Below are 16,297 nucleotides of genomic sequence, written 5' to 3'. Positions count from 1 at the left end.
TCACTACCAAATGCTGCTGTAGATGTGTGCAGTTTGACAAGGCTGCTATAATGTCCAGCCCTTTCAGGAAAGTAATTCTGTAAGGAAATTGCCTGCAATAGAAGTTATGGGACTCAGCTGGGTGACAGCCATGTCATGGCAATCAATACAAGAACAAAAAAAAATCAAATATTAATGAAAGATGGATTTGTTCAAGCACAGGATTGGTATTTTTTGTAAATGCCATTTTACTTCCACCATCTGTTTCCAGTCAAGGCTGAGTATAATCTCACTGACACTAAACTCAAGGTGACATTTCTCATTTCAATTATTTCCTGAAGTGTCTTCCTCCTCCTTTTTCTCCCACCTCTTGTCAAGAACTGCAGGCAACATAATGAAATACTCCATCAACTATGGAGTCTAGGGTCTGAAGAAGCAGGAGACAGTTTTGTTATGCTTTATGAATGTAGAATACATCCTAATTTGAAAGCCAGTGTGAAGCTTAGAGGAGGATCTTGGCTTCAGAAAAAAATTATCAGGATAATTTGAAAGAAGTCTGAATATTTAACAAATTCACTGTTAATTACATATAAGTTGGCAGATTTCAAGATAAGAATCATAGGGATGGCTATAATAATAACAGCTAACACTTACTGAGCAATTATGCTGGATAAATAAAATCTCTTGTTTTCTAAGTAAATGGTAGCCATTTTTAATCATGTTTATGTGATCTGCCAAAATTTTGCTTTTGATTGCTTGTTCTACATAATGTAGAAACAGAAAATATTATGAAAGGGGAAAAGGCAGTAAGAGTAATTATTTGATGTTTCTTATACAGGCAACATCTTGTTAAATAGTTTCTGAATTGACTATTTGGACTCAGTTGAACAATTATTAAGTAACTGTGTTGAAGGACTGTCTAAAGGAATTGAGCTGATTGATTCCATTAAAACAAGTAGATGCTACCAACCTTTAGAAATAGAATACTTGCCAGTTATTGCTATTTTGGTCAATTTCACAAAGACTCCTAAAATAATGACTTTTTACTTGATTTGGAATGGATGATAATTACTTATTTTGCCTGGAATGTACAAAAGGAAATAGTTCTTTAGATCCTTAACAATTAAATATAATATATTTAATTAACAGATGATGAAGGAAAATTCGGACTGACCATAGTGTTTTGTTAACTTCAATTTGAATTTTAAAACAAATTAGTTGAAGACAAAAGTGACCAATACATGTAGGAATAGTGTTGCAATGTAAAAATATTTTTCAGGTTTTTACTAGTAGCCTAGTATAAAAAAAGAGAAATCAGGAGAAAACAATTTATTATTATTATTATTATTTATTTTGTCCCTTCCTTTCTCTTTCTCTTCCTGACTGTGGTAGAGAATGAATAATGGCTCATTGAAGATGTTCACATTCTAACCTCCAGACCTGTGAATATGTTGCCTTACCCGGCAAATGGGACTTTGCAGATGTGATTTAATTAAGAATCTTGACATGTAGACATTATCCTGAATTATTGAGGCAGGCCCATTGCACTCACAACGTAACCAAAATGCAGGTTCAGTGGCTCACTGCTTGCAGAATCCGATTGACAAGAGTGAGGTCTGGTATAAAGAAGTAGCACAGGCTTCCTGCCTTAAGTGTGCCACCTTCCTTTTGGAGTAAAAAGCAGGTGCTTTTAAAAAGGGAGGTGGCATGAATGACAGTAGGAGAGGGAATGAACAGGTGAGGAACCATGTGACTTGCTTTGGTTGTAAATTGACTATTGTCTTTCGAGGCAACCTCCTGGTGGGAGAGAGTTCTGCTGTGGAGCTTTTAAGTAAGCACAGTTAGATAAGCTTGCCCTGTAGGGCGTGTCTGGTGAGATGAAGGTAAAAGGTTAAAATTGCATTTCTAAAGAGCTAAGTAGGAAGTCAGGAAGAGGAGAAAAAGAGAGAAAAGAGAGCAAAAAATAAAACTAGCTCTTAGAAAACTGGAGGTACTTGATTACAATAAGTGTTCTTGTAAAAGGGAGGCAGGAGAGTCAGCATTCAAGAAAGGGGAGAGTAGAAGAGGAATGAGTGGAGTGGGCTATTGCAAGAAGCCAAGGGATGTGGGTGGCTTCTAGAAGCTGGACAAGGCAAGGAACAGGGTCTCCCTTACAGCTCCAGAAGGAATGCAGCCCTGCCAACAGCTTGGTTTTAGCTATGACAGCCACTTTTAGACTTCTGACCTATAGAATTGCAAGATAAATGTATTGTTTTTAGCCTCTAAGTTTATAGCAATTAGAGAATTATTAATACAATTTCAATACCCTCCCTTCTGTTTCCTAGCCTATACCCTCTGCTCTCCTTCCTCTTCCTTCCCACTTACTCTTGCTCTCTTTCTTCTACCAAAATTTCTTAAAATATATACTGGTGGAAAAAAACAAGACCAAAACCTTTGTATGTAAATAAAGTAGAGTATTTAGACAATAAAAAGGCAGGAAGTATTACATTCTGCAGACCCTCTGAAGGGAATAAACAGCGGGGAGAGAAAATGGGGATTGTGCTTCCTTTATTTACATGGTAGTTTGTGAAGATCTTGTTAAGGAGGTGACATTTATGTGACAATGTCAACACTTAGAAGAAGCTACATACAAAGGAGCTATGAGTGGGTGGAATGGGCTGAGTAGAGGGTGTTGATCGTCTGTCTTGAGAAACAAGGCCAATATGAATCAGGAAAGAGTAGGTGAAGGGGTTCAGGTTGCTTTTTAGGAGTGAGACTCAGTCTTGTTAAAGTAATCTCTCTTTTAACCTTAGTGAGTGTAAAAGTCTCTCTCTCTTCTACACAGGATTTCAACATTAAGGTCAAGCTACCGAAATTCTTGTTCCTCAAGAAATGGAGGAGATTTTATTAGACTGGCCCCATGTTCCGTTCTGCATTGGGTAATAATGTCTAGTAACGTAAAGGTCTAAGAGTGGCAGTGGAAAGCTTACTCGGCTGACTTGGCTTTGAACTTCACTGTTAAGAAGGCTGTGGCTGCTGAGCATGGCCTCTTGCACACACTGCATGATTAGGGGCTCAATGGATGGTGTAGATTATCTTTCTATTCTCTTTCTGCGTTTGAATTTTTTTGTTTTCAGTTGTGTTTGAACTTAATAGAACAATCTCCAGAGGCTTCACTTTCTCTTGATGAGAGTTTTTATTCCAATATGGTACCAGGTAAGGGTTCTGATGCCATTTCTTATTCTCCTCTCTACCTCAGGTCTTTTTTAGTTATTTATTTATTTTTAAAACAGAGTCTCATTCTATCACCCAGGCTGGAGTGCAGTGGCACCATCTCAGCTGACTGCTCACTCTGCTTCCCAGGTTCAAGCGATTCTTGTTCCTCAGCCTCCAGAGTATCTGGGATTACAGGCACACACCACCACACCTGGCTAATTTTTGTATTTTTAGTAGATATGGGGTTTTACCATGTTGGCCAGGCTGGTTTTGAACTCTTGACCTCAAGTGATCCACCCGCCTTGACCTCCCAAAGTGCTGGGATTACAGGAGCCACAGTGCCTGGACTTCACCTCAGCTCTTAATTTTATACCATAAACTGGGATTTGAGGGGATTATGGATAATGTAAGTCACTGAATGCTTTCCTTTGTATTATTCAAGTAATTGTAACCAATAGGCACTTTGAGTTGAGTTATACGGATAATAATTGCCCTCTTACTGTTGTTGTTTAATCCTATATTCCAGATTTTGACTTATTATTACAACAGATAGCAAGGTATACATATAAATAATAAAAGAACTAGAATAACCATTGAAAGTAAATCAGGTCATTTACAACGTAACTTTGCATTAATGTATAATTGCTTCGTTTCTCTTATTACGGTTTTGAAATTGTCCTGTCTCATAGTTGAATTGTCAGCCTCACCACCCACTTACTCCTTGACTTTCCCTGTTCACTCCAACTTCTTTCTCAAAGGTCTAGCATGCCCTCCTAGTAGTAAAATTTGGTAATGTTCCATCCCTTACTTCTCATCATTTGTCTTACATGTGACATTACAGATATCCTTTTCTTAAAATATTTTCTGCCAATAGCTTCTCTAATGCTTTGCTGCTGTTTTGTGTTTACTTTTCTGGATTTTCTTCTTCATCTTTGTATGTTCCTTGTCTGACTCTTCTTTCATCCTTAAATACAAGGATTCTTCTAGGATCTATCTTTGATTGTATTTTTATACATTTGACCTACCAATTTCATAATATGGCATTTCTGTATATACCACGTTGACACTTCTTATCTCCAATCTTAAGTCTCAATGGGGCTGCATTTCTAGCTGCCTGTAATAGATTTCTACATCCAAAAGTCCTTCTGGTGCCTGTTAGGGGCTTGCAAAACCTCACTCTGTTTAGCCTTAAAGTGGATCTAGCCCTCTAAGCAATCTATTCCACGTCGCAGATTTGTGACTCTTCATGTGTACATGAGGAGTGCCATGTGGCTTACATTTTAGGGCTCCAAGCACCATGGCCTGGAAGCTTCATCTCTGGAAGCGTCTACAGTTTTCTCTAGACTAAATTCTGCAAAATCACTGAAATGATTGCAGGAGTTGTCCAATGAGAGTCAGACAGAAGCATATATGTATTATGACACTCTGGGCACACACAAAGAATATATCATTGTACTCCCAAGGCAGGGAGCAATTTTATCTGGGCCCAACCTTGATAGGATGTGTTCTTTCATTCTTTCCCTGCTTCATCTTCCCAAGCCACTTCCAGTGACAGGCTGACTGTATAGACATAAGAGAAGTCACACAATACTCCTTTATCTCCTCTTTTCCTGTATCTCCCATTATGAATGAAGGAAATTTGAGTTTGCTGGAATGCGATACATGATAACTTGGCCTTTATAGACATGATCCCAGGGAACACAAATGGTCGTCATACAATGGGTCTCTAACCATGCACAGCTTTAACTCGGTATTCCTCTAAATAAACTAATGCTTTTATTTCCTAATAGGCTTCTGAAGTGCGTTTCGTATTGTTGTCAGTGGAATCATTGACCATCCAACCAATTTCTCAAGCTGTGAATAGTAAAGCTGTCTACGTTCTCATTAGCATGCGACTGAAATACCATCACTGTGGGATAAGAGTCTGTCTAAACTGAAGTCATGACTGTGGGAATGGAGAGGGAGGGACAAGTGCAGAAAATAAATTAAATGATAAACTTAATGAGACTTGAGAGTTCATTATGAAGAAAGGGTGAAGGAGAGGGTGGAGTTGGATAGCAATAATATTTAACAATCATTGAACTTTTACTTATGTGCTGGGCATTATTCCAACTTCTGCCCATATTATCTTCATTAAGGAATTGTAGATAGGTTAATGTTGAAGTTTTAACCTGAACCAGCTGGTGGTAAAAGTCAGTGCCACTCAAAAGAAGGTCCACAAATCAATGTAGGTCCGTAAACTGTTTGCATTCATCCATGACATTGCACAGAAACTGAAAGTGAGCATTAGAAACGTTTATGGCAAGTTGATGGAGTGACTTTATGTCCGTTGAATGTAATAGTAAAAATGTTGTCTTATGTTTTATGTTTTTGTTTTTGTATTTTAAGTTTCATGTCATTCATTTTTATGGCATTTCACACATGCATCTGTTATTTATATGCATATGATATTTTGACAGGAAACATGACACCTCTGGATCAGAGAACAGATTATTTATTACTCAGTTCTCTCAGTCTCAGTCCTTTTTGGATGATACAATGAGAACAGGGCAAGAACCCTGAAATTAAGAGACTTAGAGCTTACATAGAGTGACTGGAATATTGACCTATCCTTGCCATCTAGAGAGAGAAACACTTACTCCCAAATATAAACAAATATTCTCCAGGGAGGCAAGAGGAATGTGGTCCATAGCTTTCCTGGAATATAAGTCAGTGGTTCTAGGAGAGGTAAATCTCTATCTCTCCAGAGAAATATACTATCTTTAGCTTCCAATGTATACATTCCACTAAATCGTCTTTTATTTAAGCTCACCAGTTTGCAGAAAGTTCAGACAAAACATAAATGTGAAAATATTCATGGAGAAGAAGCTCCCAAGAGTATTAAAAAAAAGTCCCACTCCAAAGTAGTTTGAGGAGCACTAGAGTAAGTGACAGAAGAAAATCAAGATGTGAAGCTCAGTTTGCTGAGGGGCAGGGTGAAGAGTTTGATTTAGATGACATTTCCTAGAAAGGTAGCTCTAGTGCTGAGAAGAGAGGAAAGACAGACTTTTACAAGTCATCCTTAGAATGACATTTAAGACCGGAATGAGTAGAAAATACCTCTACTGTACAGAGAAGAAGAAAGAAGAAAAAGAAACAAAACTTGGATAAGCATTGGGGTTAATAGCAAATGGGATTTTAAGTGGAGTGCCCAGAAGAAGTTAGGGTGGGCATCTAGATAAAGCCAAGGAAAGTTCAAAGAAAAACTATGGTATAGCAATTGTCAGGGCCTGGGAGCAGTCCATTGCCTTTAGCCGGAAGACTCCTCACCAGATAATTTAAGATACCGGCCGGGCGTGGTGGCTCACGCCTGTAATCCCAGCACTTTGGGAGGCTGAGGCGGGTGGATCACAAGATCAGGAGTTCGAGACCAGCCTGGCCAAGATGGTGAAACCCCATCTGTACTAAAAATACAAAAATTAGCCAGGCGTGGTGGTGGATGCCTGTAATTCCAGCTATTTGGGAGACTGAGGCAGAAGAATCGCTTGAACCCAGGAGGTAGAGGTTCCAGTGAGTCATGATCATGCCATTGTACTGTAGCCTGGGCGACAGAGCTAGACTCTGTCTCAAAAAACAACAACAACAACAACAACAACAAAAACCTACCAATTGCAATTCCTTCAGCCCATTTCACGAAGTCCTCTCTTTTTTGAATGCTATTAATAATCCATCTGAAAACCAAATGCCTGCCAGAACTAGCTCTCAAATTAGTTTCTTTTGGTTAACATTTGAAAACCTGGAGCTTACTCATAAAATTTTACATTTTTGGTTTCTCTCTCTGAGAAAAGAAAGATCCATCACACTGAATCTGCATTTCTCATTAGATAAGATTTCTGTTATTCACAGTTTCATTACCTCCAAAATATTCACTCTCTCTGGCCTTGAACCTGAATGACTGTTGCCATAGGATAAGCATCATGTTTTCTTTTGCTGGCTTTACTTAAATACATGATTTACCTGGCCACTTTAATTAATACAGTATTTTTTGTTAGAAATTTTCCTTTTAGACCCAGCATAGTGGCTCACGCCTATAATCCTAGCACTTTGGGAGGCCGAGGTGGGCAGATCACAAGGTCAAGAGATCGAGACCATCCTGGCCAACATGGTGAAACCCCATCTCTACTAAAAATACAAAAATTAGCTGGGCATGGTGGTGCACACCTGTAGTCCCAGCTACTTGGGAGGCTGAGGCAGGAGAATCACTTGAACCCGGGAGGCACAGGTTGCAGTGAGCTGAGATCATGCCACTAAACTCCAGCCTGGGTGACAGAGTGAGACTCTGTCTCAAAAAAAATTTCTTTTAACACATACATTCATATCTTTAAAAGTATCTGAAACAGTTTGATGCCAGAAATTGATCTAGCAGTGACTTGAAAGGGCTAAGGTTTAAATCTCAGCTATAACATACCCCAGTTCTGGCAGACAGGATGATGTGTCACTAGAAGTGGTAGCTTCTGCTCAGAGTGGTGAGTTACTGCTGGAAAGTGGTTGCCCAGCCAGATGTCACATTTTGTTTTTTTAAAGCTCTTTTGCATCTAGGGGAAACCATGTAATCTGTGCTGGGCGTTAAAATGTGAGGCAGTCATGTGTGTCACATCATAACCTAGGAAGTCTAAAAATTAGGTTTGTTTTCTCCACACTCAATGCTTAGCTGTGGTGGTCTCATAGCCCATATTTGACATATGACCTTTAGCCTCATAAAATGCACCAAACATGCATCCCTGAGTCATTGCTTGCAAAAGAGCTGCCCAACAGTGATGGAGTTTGCATGACCTGGAATGTTTGAAATGGACCTCATTGGAGAGAGAAATACATGTTTAATATGTTAAGTTACTGAGATTTTAGGATTGTCTCATACTGCAGTGAGCCTCTTGACTAAAATGGCAGTTATATGATGTTGGATGAGTAAATTTACCTTGGTGCCTCAGTTTCCTCGTCTGTAAAAATTGAGAGGAAAAGGCAGGATACCTCATAGAACTGGGAAGATTAAATGGGGTGATTTGTATGAAACATTTAGAAGAGTACTTGCCAGAGTGTAGGCATTCAAAAAGTCTTAGCTGTTGCCATTCACATCTGTTATTTCTGCTTCATTACTGTAGCCAAAGATGGTCTTTATAGAAATGGGACTCATTCTATTTCTTTCCAAAATGTGGTCAGACCATACAGCCAAATTAGGCAAAGCCTAACATTTCCCTTTAGAAATCTAAGTAGATATTTCCACCAAGGAAGTAGAAAACTTTGTGTTTTTAACTTGCCACAAGAATCTAGGTAATTGGATAGGATTTGAGATGGTCATCCTCTCTACATTCCTTAATTTTTGTTGGGTTGAGTCTGTCTAACCACCACACTGATGATGGCCAATGGAGAAAAATGTGGCAGAGTCCGATGAAAATGGATGAATCCTGAATCCAGTTGTTATTCTCACTGTTTGGCAGGGACAACACCATGGTGAGAAATGGCCATTGTGTTGCCTGTCTCAAATCTGATCCTCCTGTGCCAGGCACCTGTGTTTATGGAATAGGGAAACTCAGTGCAGAGAACTCTTCTCACTGGGATGACTGACTGAGGGCTTGGGCATCCTTGACTCTGGGGCTTGTAAAGTGTCATCTTGTCTCACACATTCTATCCTGCTGCTATCCTGGACAGTTCCCATGGTCCCTACAGGTATTGGCAGGGATGGAGCCAGAGGACAGCCCTTCATGAAGCTTTGTGCAGCTGGAATGCCCTCCTGTGATATGAGAACGCATGGGGAAAGAAGAGCATGAGGACATTTAGACCACTTCTAAACTCCATTAGCTCGTAGGAACCTATCTTACAGGATAAAACCTACCCATTTTTTCCCTAGTTAGGCTGAGTCAGGACTGTGATTATTCGAGCACTGATACCCCTGAACTGACTCAACCCTTCTCTTCCCTTCAGGTTGATTTGAATCCATGTTTATTCTTAAGTGAATGTACTTTTCCTTGCATTAGTTTAAATAAAAATCAACCCTGGCTTTATATAAGCTCATATGGAACTCATAAGTGGTCAACATATCCATCACTCCATTTATGATTTGCTTATTTATTAAAGGACCATGAGGAGTGCTCCTGGGCTGGTCAGGCAGTCTCGGAGCCCTGGCCCCAGCAAGCCCCTGTATCCTCTACCAACCCTCACACTGGTTTCCTCCCAGATGGCAGCTCTGGAAGAAGCTTGTCAGCATTGGGAAGGAAACCAAGTAGATAATCAGAAAACCATACGTTCACCAGGAATGGGTATTTGGAGTGTAGCAAGTTCAATTTGCCAGATAATTTGCTTCCCACAGTCAGCCTTACCTACAGCACAATGAAAGACATTTCAATTTAAATTGCTTCCCAGCTCCAATCAGCATTAATTTAATAATACATATTCAACAGATATAAACACTTCAAATGGCTAGAAAATGCGAACAGATCCTCATGTTTAAGCTGATATTGATGCCTAAATATATTTATCGGTGATGGCAATGGAAATGTTTTTCCTTTTAATTCCCCCCTCCCAAATAGGAATATGAAATCATCTGCAAGCTGCTAAGGGATTTACATACTGGCTGGGTTGGGAGAGCTTTCAGCTACTTTGCTTTGCATTTCTGTGTGTTCACTAAGGTTTTCTCTGCTGGCCTTCACTCTGATGAATTTCTTCTCTGGACAGGACCCAGACTTTCCTTTTCTAATTGGTCTAAAGTAACTCAGCTCAACCCACAAGGGTGCTTTTTCTTCCTTCTTCGTGGAACAAGAAAGGAGGCTGTGGAGCTTGAGAACATTTTTACCACATAGACAAGAGGGGCCACACAACAGCTCTTAAGACAAACAGAACATCCTGGAATAGACTGCACCATTGTCAGAACTGGGGAAGATAGCCTGGAGGCTGCACCTCTCGTGTTGCAAATGGAGAAACTGAGGAAAGGAGCCTGGGTTAGAATATTAGGCGAAGCAAGGACCAGAATTCAGGCTTCCTGACTCTAAGACAGCAGACATCCCCAAATACAGCTGTCACTCAGGTAAACACACACACACACACACACACACACACAAATGCATGCGCAACTAGGGTAGCCTTTTTTTTTTTTTCTTTTTAAGTCAGGCTCAGAACAGTTTGGTTCAAAGAAAATAGTATAGCAGCTGAAAAAATAACTAAATGTGAGGGTTTAATACAAAAGCTAATGGTAGCAATAATGGTGGAGGGAACTATACATTCTTGGTCAAAGTATAATTTTCAAAAAGTTAAAAACATGACCCTGATACAAATGTATAAATAGGTCAGTTTCAGTTCATTGATAAGGGAACAAATGAGATGATAAAGCTGGTTGCAAAAGTATTTGAAGAATCGGGAATTTATAGACATTTTTAAAATGTGAGCATACGTTTGCTTGGTTACATACAAAACTGGTTAATGTTTCACAGAGCAATAAAACTTAAAACCCTGATATTTGGGGACATCTCTTTTACTAGACATAAATCAACAAATTAACATGTAAGTTCACACTGTCTGGGCTTCTGTCAAATACTAAATAGCTATGTCAAACACATGTACGGGCTTCTACAGAATTAAATAATCCTTGAGTAAACCTTTTAGGCGAGGCCTCAGTATGTTATTGATTAAACATGCCCCCCTCCTTCATCCCACACTTACCTCCTCAGCACCTTATTTCCAGGTGTTGGGTGATTATCAAAGCAGATTTCAAAGTTTTGGATCATAATAGCAGCAGGACTGTATAATTACACTACATTTTTCTATCTCTAATACCAAAAACTGCCCCACCAGTCCCATGCATGCCATTTGTCTTTTTCTACTTCTCTAGACTTAAATCTTTAGGCTGCTTAGACTCCTACCTTTCTTGCTTTATCTCACTGGATCCTATCTCTGCCTCCTTCCAACTCAGTGGTTCTTTCTCTTTCCAATGTTACTCTTACAGGATCCTTAGACTTTTAAAATCCCTGCTGTTCTGGATCTTTCTAGTGATCATAAGGTCAAAAACTGTCATGCTAAAAACAATTTCATAGTAAAGGTGAACAGTAGGGTCAGACCTAAAAAGCAAACACAAACTTTGGGAGCTGGGGGAAGAAGGAAACAGTGGGGAAGAAGTTAAGGATATGCAAGCATCAGATACCTTATTGTATTAACTGTATTATACCAACACAATTCGCACCCAGCAGTGAGCCTCTCAGAAGTGCAAGATTCTGGGAAGGATGCAAGAGTTGACTTTCCCGGGGCCAATGTACTGATTTAAGATAATATCAATCCTTCCCTATCAGTGGTATGCCTTCTTGAATTATCCCTGTACTTAAAACCACTTTGAAAATTCTTGGCTTTCCAGAGTAGTTTTTTGAGTGGATTTTCTTTTACCACTCAGTTTTCATGGATTTATAGTTATTATTAACTATTTGGCCCAATTATGTAGGCACACAAATGTCAATGGCAAAAGCAAGTTCTAATATTTTTTAAAAAGGGGTTTTGAAGATGACATTTCTTTGGATTTCTTTCAGGACTGAAGACAAGGAATGCATTTGCTGGGTGTAAATAATTAAAGACATCTCTGCTTTCAATTGGACTCAGTAAGTGCGGAATTTGTTTATTTTTAAAATAGATCAAAGAAGCGGAAGGGATGTGAGGCTTGAGGTTGGAAGACCTGGGTTGTCATCTGGAGAGACTCCTAGGTAGCTGTGTGGCCTTTGCAGGCTCAAGAGAGGAAGTGATCCTTTCCTTGAGTCACACAGGGAGTAAGTGATTGAAATTCTGTGTGTGCGAGGTAGATGGAAAGATGGGGGCATTATGGAAACCTACTCTCCTGTTTCTCAGTACACGGTTTCTTTGATTATTGCACATTATCTCTAGAGAAGGAATATCAAGGATTCTCCTGAACTTTATATTTTTAATAAAAGATATGGTAGTCCCCCATCATTAAGAGAGCTGTGTTTTGACTGATTTGCAAAAGCTGTAGGAGTAAGCAATGGCTATGACCTCTAAACATTCAAATATACAATCGACTGGAGGCTACTACCCTATCCCTCTCCTTTGGTAATCCTGATAGCTTCCCCCATGCCAAGAAAATGATGGTTTTGAGCAAGAGGACTAGAAAGTAGCTCACCGGCTGATTCAGTCCATGAGTTTCCTAGACTGGATACCATATTCTGGGTGTACTATCAGGAGTCTCCTCACCCTTGGGATGTCCACCCCCCAGCAGGTTAATTCATTTAGAGAAATTGTGGGGAAGGGAATGTTGAAGTGCTCACTGATGCACCCACAGTCTCTGCAGCCTACGTTCCTCATCCCCCCATAGCAGTCAACACTGATAAGTGTGTTTTGTATTTCCTAAAAGGACCCTGCATATCCCCCAGAGGTTCAAGTTATTGTGATTCTGGGGATTTGCTGAGCTCAAAGAACTGAGGCTCATATCTGAGCTCCATAATGGCGAAACCTACCTCTGTTCTGTTTTCTGCTATTTGACAACTTCTTTCATACTGGAGATTCTGAGTTCTGGCTCTTGACCAAATTTTGGCACAAATAGCATGAAGTAACCTCCCATCTCTGTGTTGCAAATATTAAAGCATATGGGATGCATAGACCATTAGAATTTGTACAAACGAGCACATCATGGCTTGGGGGAGTGTGTCTGTGGTCTTTGAGATTTCTCATGAAAGTTGAGTGGAAGCTGTCACACAGAGTAACATTTTTCAAACTGTGATAAAGGGTCTTTTTGTTTTAAAAATTTCTAGTCCACTAAGGCTAACACTCTTATAAGACAATAATACAAAAATCAAAATACAAGTTCCTTGTTTTTAGTAGGCATAAAATTGTTCTTTCAATCTCTATAAATTCTGATTTTTTTTCCTCAATGTCAGTACCTGCTGCAGACCAGTAATAAACAACTTATAGGCCAGCACAATGGCCTGCACTTGGAGAAGCTCTTGTTGGGAGTGTATGTAGGAAGGTTCCATCTTTTTTAGTGTAGGAGAAAGGTTGCCTAAAAGTTGTAAAGCCCTCTACCCTGCCCATTCCCTCCAAGGGTTAGGACCCGTATACATAGAGTTTATCCTATGCAACTAGTGTGTAGAAAGATATTGTTTATAAAAATGAAATCGAGCTTTGAAGATTCTTGGATTCTCTTGGAATCTTTCATAAGAACAAAAAGTGGTTTCACCATCCAGACAACCTTTATTTTAAGTTACCCATTACAATCCTTCTATAGAACCCGATTCTTTATTTTCCTAGCCAAATTTCCATTACCTTAAATCACTTTACCTATGATAAGTGGCTTAGGTCTGAGCATTGATGCATCAGTTTAGTAGCCACTTAAATGAAGGAAGTGGGAATGATTTAAGTCAGCGTGTGTTTTCCAAACATGCAATTTAAGAAGGTTGCAAACATGTAAATGTTATTTAAAATGTAAAGAGATCTGTGTAGAAGCCAGGCACTTTGAAATGGAAATAAAAAAGCCAAAGACCTCAGCTAGATGCTTCACATAATAACTCAAATATTACATGAAAGAAAGAAGAAGGACGACTAAAAAGGAGAAGCAGGATTCTGAAACTTTGCAATAGCTGATGTCCTTTGAAGGAGACGGATTTGAGGGGTCGGTACTAATCTTTAGAATCAGAAGCATTTGCATTGTTAACTGTATCAGAATCACTTAAATTCTTTTGTTACTTCAATGAGCACTTCCTTGATGGTTAAAATATTGTATCATAGCATTAACTAAGTGCATGTGCCCTTAACCTGAAATTAGTAAATAGTCAAGAAGATTGTAACTGGCTTGGTATAGAATTGGGGGAGATTTACTTCTGAGGCCTGCTGTAACTATGTAGACCAATTAAATGGAAAGATAATGCCATTGTGTGAAAAACTCACACAAAATAAACTATCACAAAGATGAAGTTGTACAAGGAGGTTTTGGGGATTATCAGAGAATTATGTAGATTCATAAATTGCAAAAGTGTTGATTTTTATCTAGCTATACTGAAATGGGAGAGTTCCCTGACCCGCCTCACAGGATGTGTGACAGGGGTGTGGTTTGTCACTGCTCAAACCCCTTACAGGACAGGGAGCATGCAGACAGACAGGTGAAGGAGTCTAAGTGCGCGTGTGTTACAGTGTGCTCTTTTAGCCTTACTGTCTGTGAATGGCTTAAATGTTAGCCAGCTCAGTGGACCCTCTGCCTTTTTGCAAGGGCAGAGGACCAGTGTGACAGCTTTCTATATCCCGAGTTCTTGTCCAGTGTACTGGAAGAATCAGGTCACACACAGACTTGAAGGATGGTGAATGCTGGGTTTTATTGGGTGGTGGAGGTGGCTGTCAGTGGGAGGGATGGGGAGCTGGACAGGGGATAGAGTGGGAAGATGATCTTCCCCTGGAGTTTGGCCATCCAGCAACTGATTCTCTGACCATCCCCAGCTGAACTCCTCCTGACATTCAGCGGCTCCTTCTCTGCCATGCCATTCTTCTGTTCACCTGCTCATCTCCTTCTGAAGCCTAGAGTTTGGGTACAGAATATGGGGAATGGCAGGCTAAAAGGCAACTTTTTGGGCATGTAAACAGGAATGCCTGATCTAATTTAGGGCTGCAGGTTTCCAGGCTTGAGGGTGGGGCCTTTGCCAGGGAACCCACCCTCTTCTACCCAGTATTTCCCTGTCTCCTGTCCATATCAGTACTTAGCAAGACTTATTAATACTGAAATACATGATGCATGCCTTTTTGATGCCCTGACCAAACATAACTTACTCTATACTTAGACAAATGATGTGATAGAAATAGTGCTGTAAAATACTTTATTAGAATGAAAGGAAGTCTTGCAGTTGTTACTTTTACTGGGTATCAGAATCGCCCAAAAGGCTTATCAATAATGCAGATTCTAGGGTGCAAAACCTCAGATATTTTGAGTCATCAGATGTGGGACAACATAAACTGCCTTTCTAAGCATACCAGGTGAGTTTGACACAAGTGGCTCCTGGCACACACTTTCAAAATTCATACAACTTCCTCACTGTATGAATGAAGAAATGGAAACTCCTTGTCTGTGTGAGCTTGGTGAAGCCACTTAAACTCTGAGGCAGAACCAAGACTGGAACTCAAGGATTGTGTCTCACCCTCATGCTGCCTGAGAATTACCTGGATCTGCAGCTAACCTGTATTTCTGTACAATGCCTTTGAAGCAAACACATCTTTCTCAATTTACAATTGGAAGGGTTTGTCCTAACCAAGGGTGACAAAAACAAGTCAAATGTTTAGCAGGTCATTGAGGTTGCTTTTAAAATTCAGCTTTAGATTTTTATCTTGGTGACTGCTCTGTATCTCCATAACCTCAGACACAGTCTGAGGATAGAAGGTGCAGACAACCTTTCTTTTCTTGCTCCAGGGGGAGGCGTGTGTGTGTGTGTGTGTGTGTGTGTGTGTGTGTTGGGAGCTAGAGAGCTCTTACCAGCTCAATTACCAACATGTAAATGAAGGTTCAAAATCAAAGCAACGGTCTTCTGTGTCATCCCAACAGCAGCTTTCTGATACCAGCTGGAGTCTTACAGTTCCATTTAATCCAGACAGAGCTAGCACAGACCCCACAGGTTGAAGGGCTGAGTTCCACAAGACCACCCCTACTTCACATGTCAGCTCTCAATCCCAGTTGCCCCCAAGCCCTCTGCACTTCTGCCCGGTTGGTGACAAATTTGGAAGTTTTCATGAAGTTACCCCGTCAGGTTTGATACTTTGCTACAACAACTCATAGAACTCAAGAAAGAGCTGTAGTTATAACAGTTTTATTATAAAGGGTATAACTCAGGGAAAGCCAAGTGGAAGAGATGCAAAGTGTAAGATACGAGGCTGTGGGAGAGGCTCAGCACTTCCATGACGTCTCCAGGTGTTGCAGCCTTGCAAACAGTGTGGTCACCAAGAAGGACATTCTACAAGCCTCTGTTTTCTGAATCTTTATTGAGGTTTCATAATGTAAATATGATGTTTGAAGTCACTGGCCATATGATTGAACTCAGTTTCCAGTTTGTCTTTCATCCCCAGCGACTGGAGGATAAGGCTGATAGTTCTCTAAACATGTTTGGACTTTCTGTGATCAGCCTCATCC

At 40.1% G+C, this 16,297-nt stretch overlaps 1 protein-coding gene and 1 long non-coding RNA gene across 2 annotated transcripts in view; one reads left to right on the top strand and one right to left on the bottom strand.

The window, feature by feature from the left end:
- Window positions 1-16,297, top strand: part of LOC126947684 (uncharacterized) — a 252,963-nt gene that overhangs the window by 22,565 nt on the left and 214,101 nt on the right. The window contains exon 2 of the long non-coding RNA XR_007723169.1: window positions 11,718-11,786. This is a non-coding gene — a long non-coding RNA (uncharacterized LOC126947684). The remainder of the gene's footprint in view (window positions 1-11,717; window positions 11,787-16,297) is intronic.
- The window catches only part of LMCD1 (LIM and cysteine rich domains 1), an 808,038-nt gene that overhangs the window by 640,161 nt on the left and 151,580 nt on the right, over window positions 1-16,297 (bottom strand). The window lies entirely within an intron of this gene.

Source organism: Macaca thibetana, chromosome 2 (assembly GCF_024542745.1).
Source record: "Macaca thibetana thibetana isolate TM-01 chromosome 2, ASM2454274v1, whole genome shotgun sequence".
NCBI lineage: Eukaryota > Metazoa > Chordata > Mammalia > Primates > Cercopithecidae > Macaca > Macaca thibetana.
Note: the sequence above shows the minus strand (reverse complement) of the source record. Positions and strands in the feature narration are given on the sequence as shown.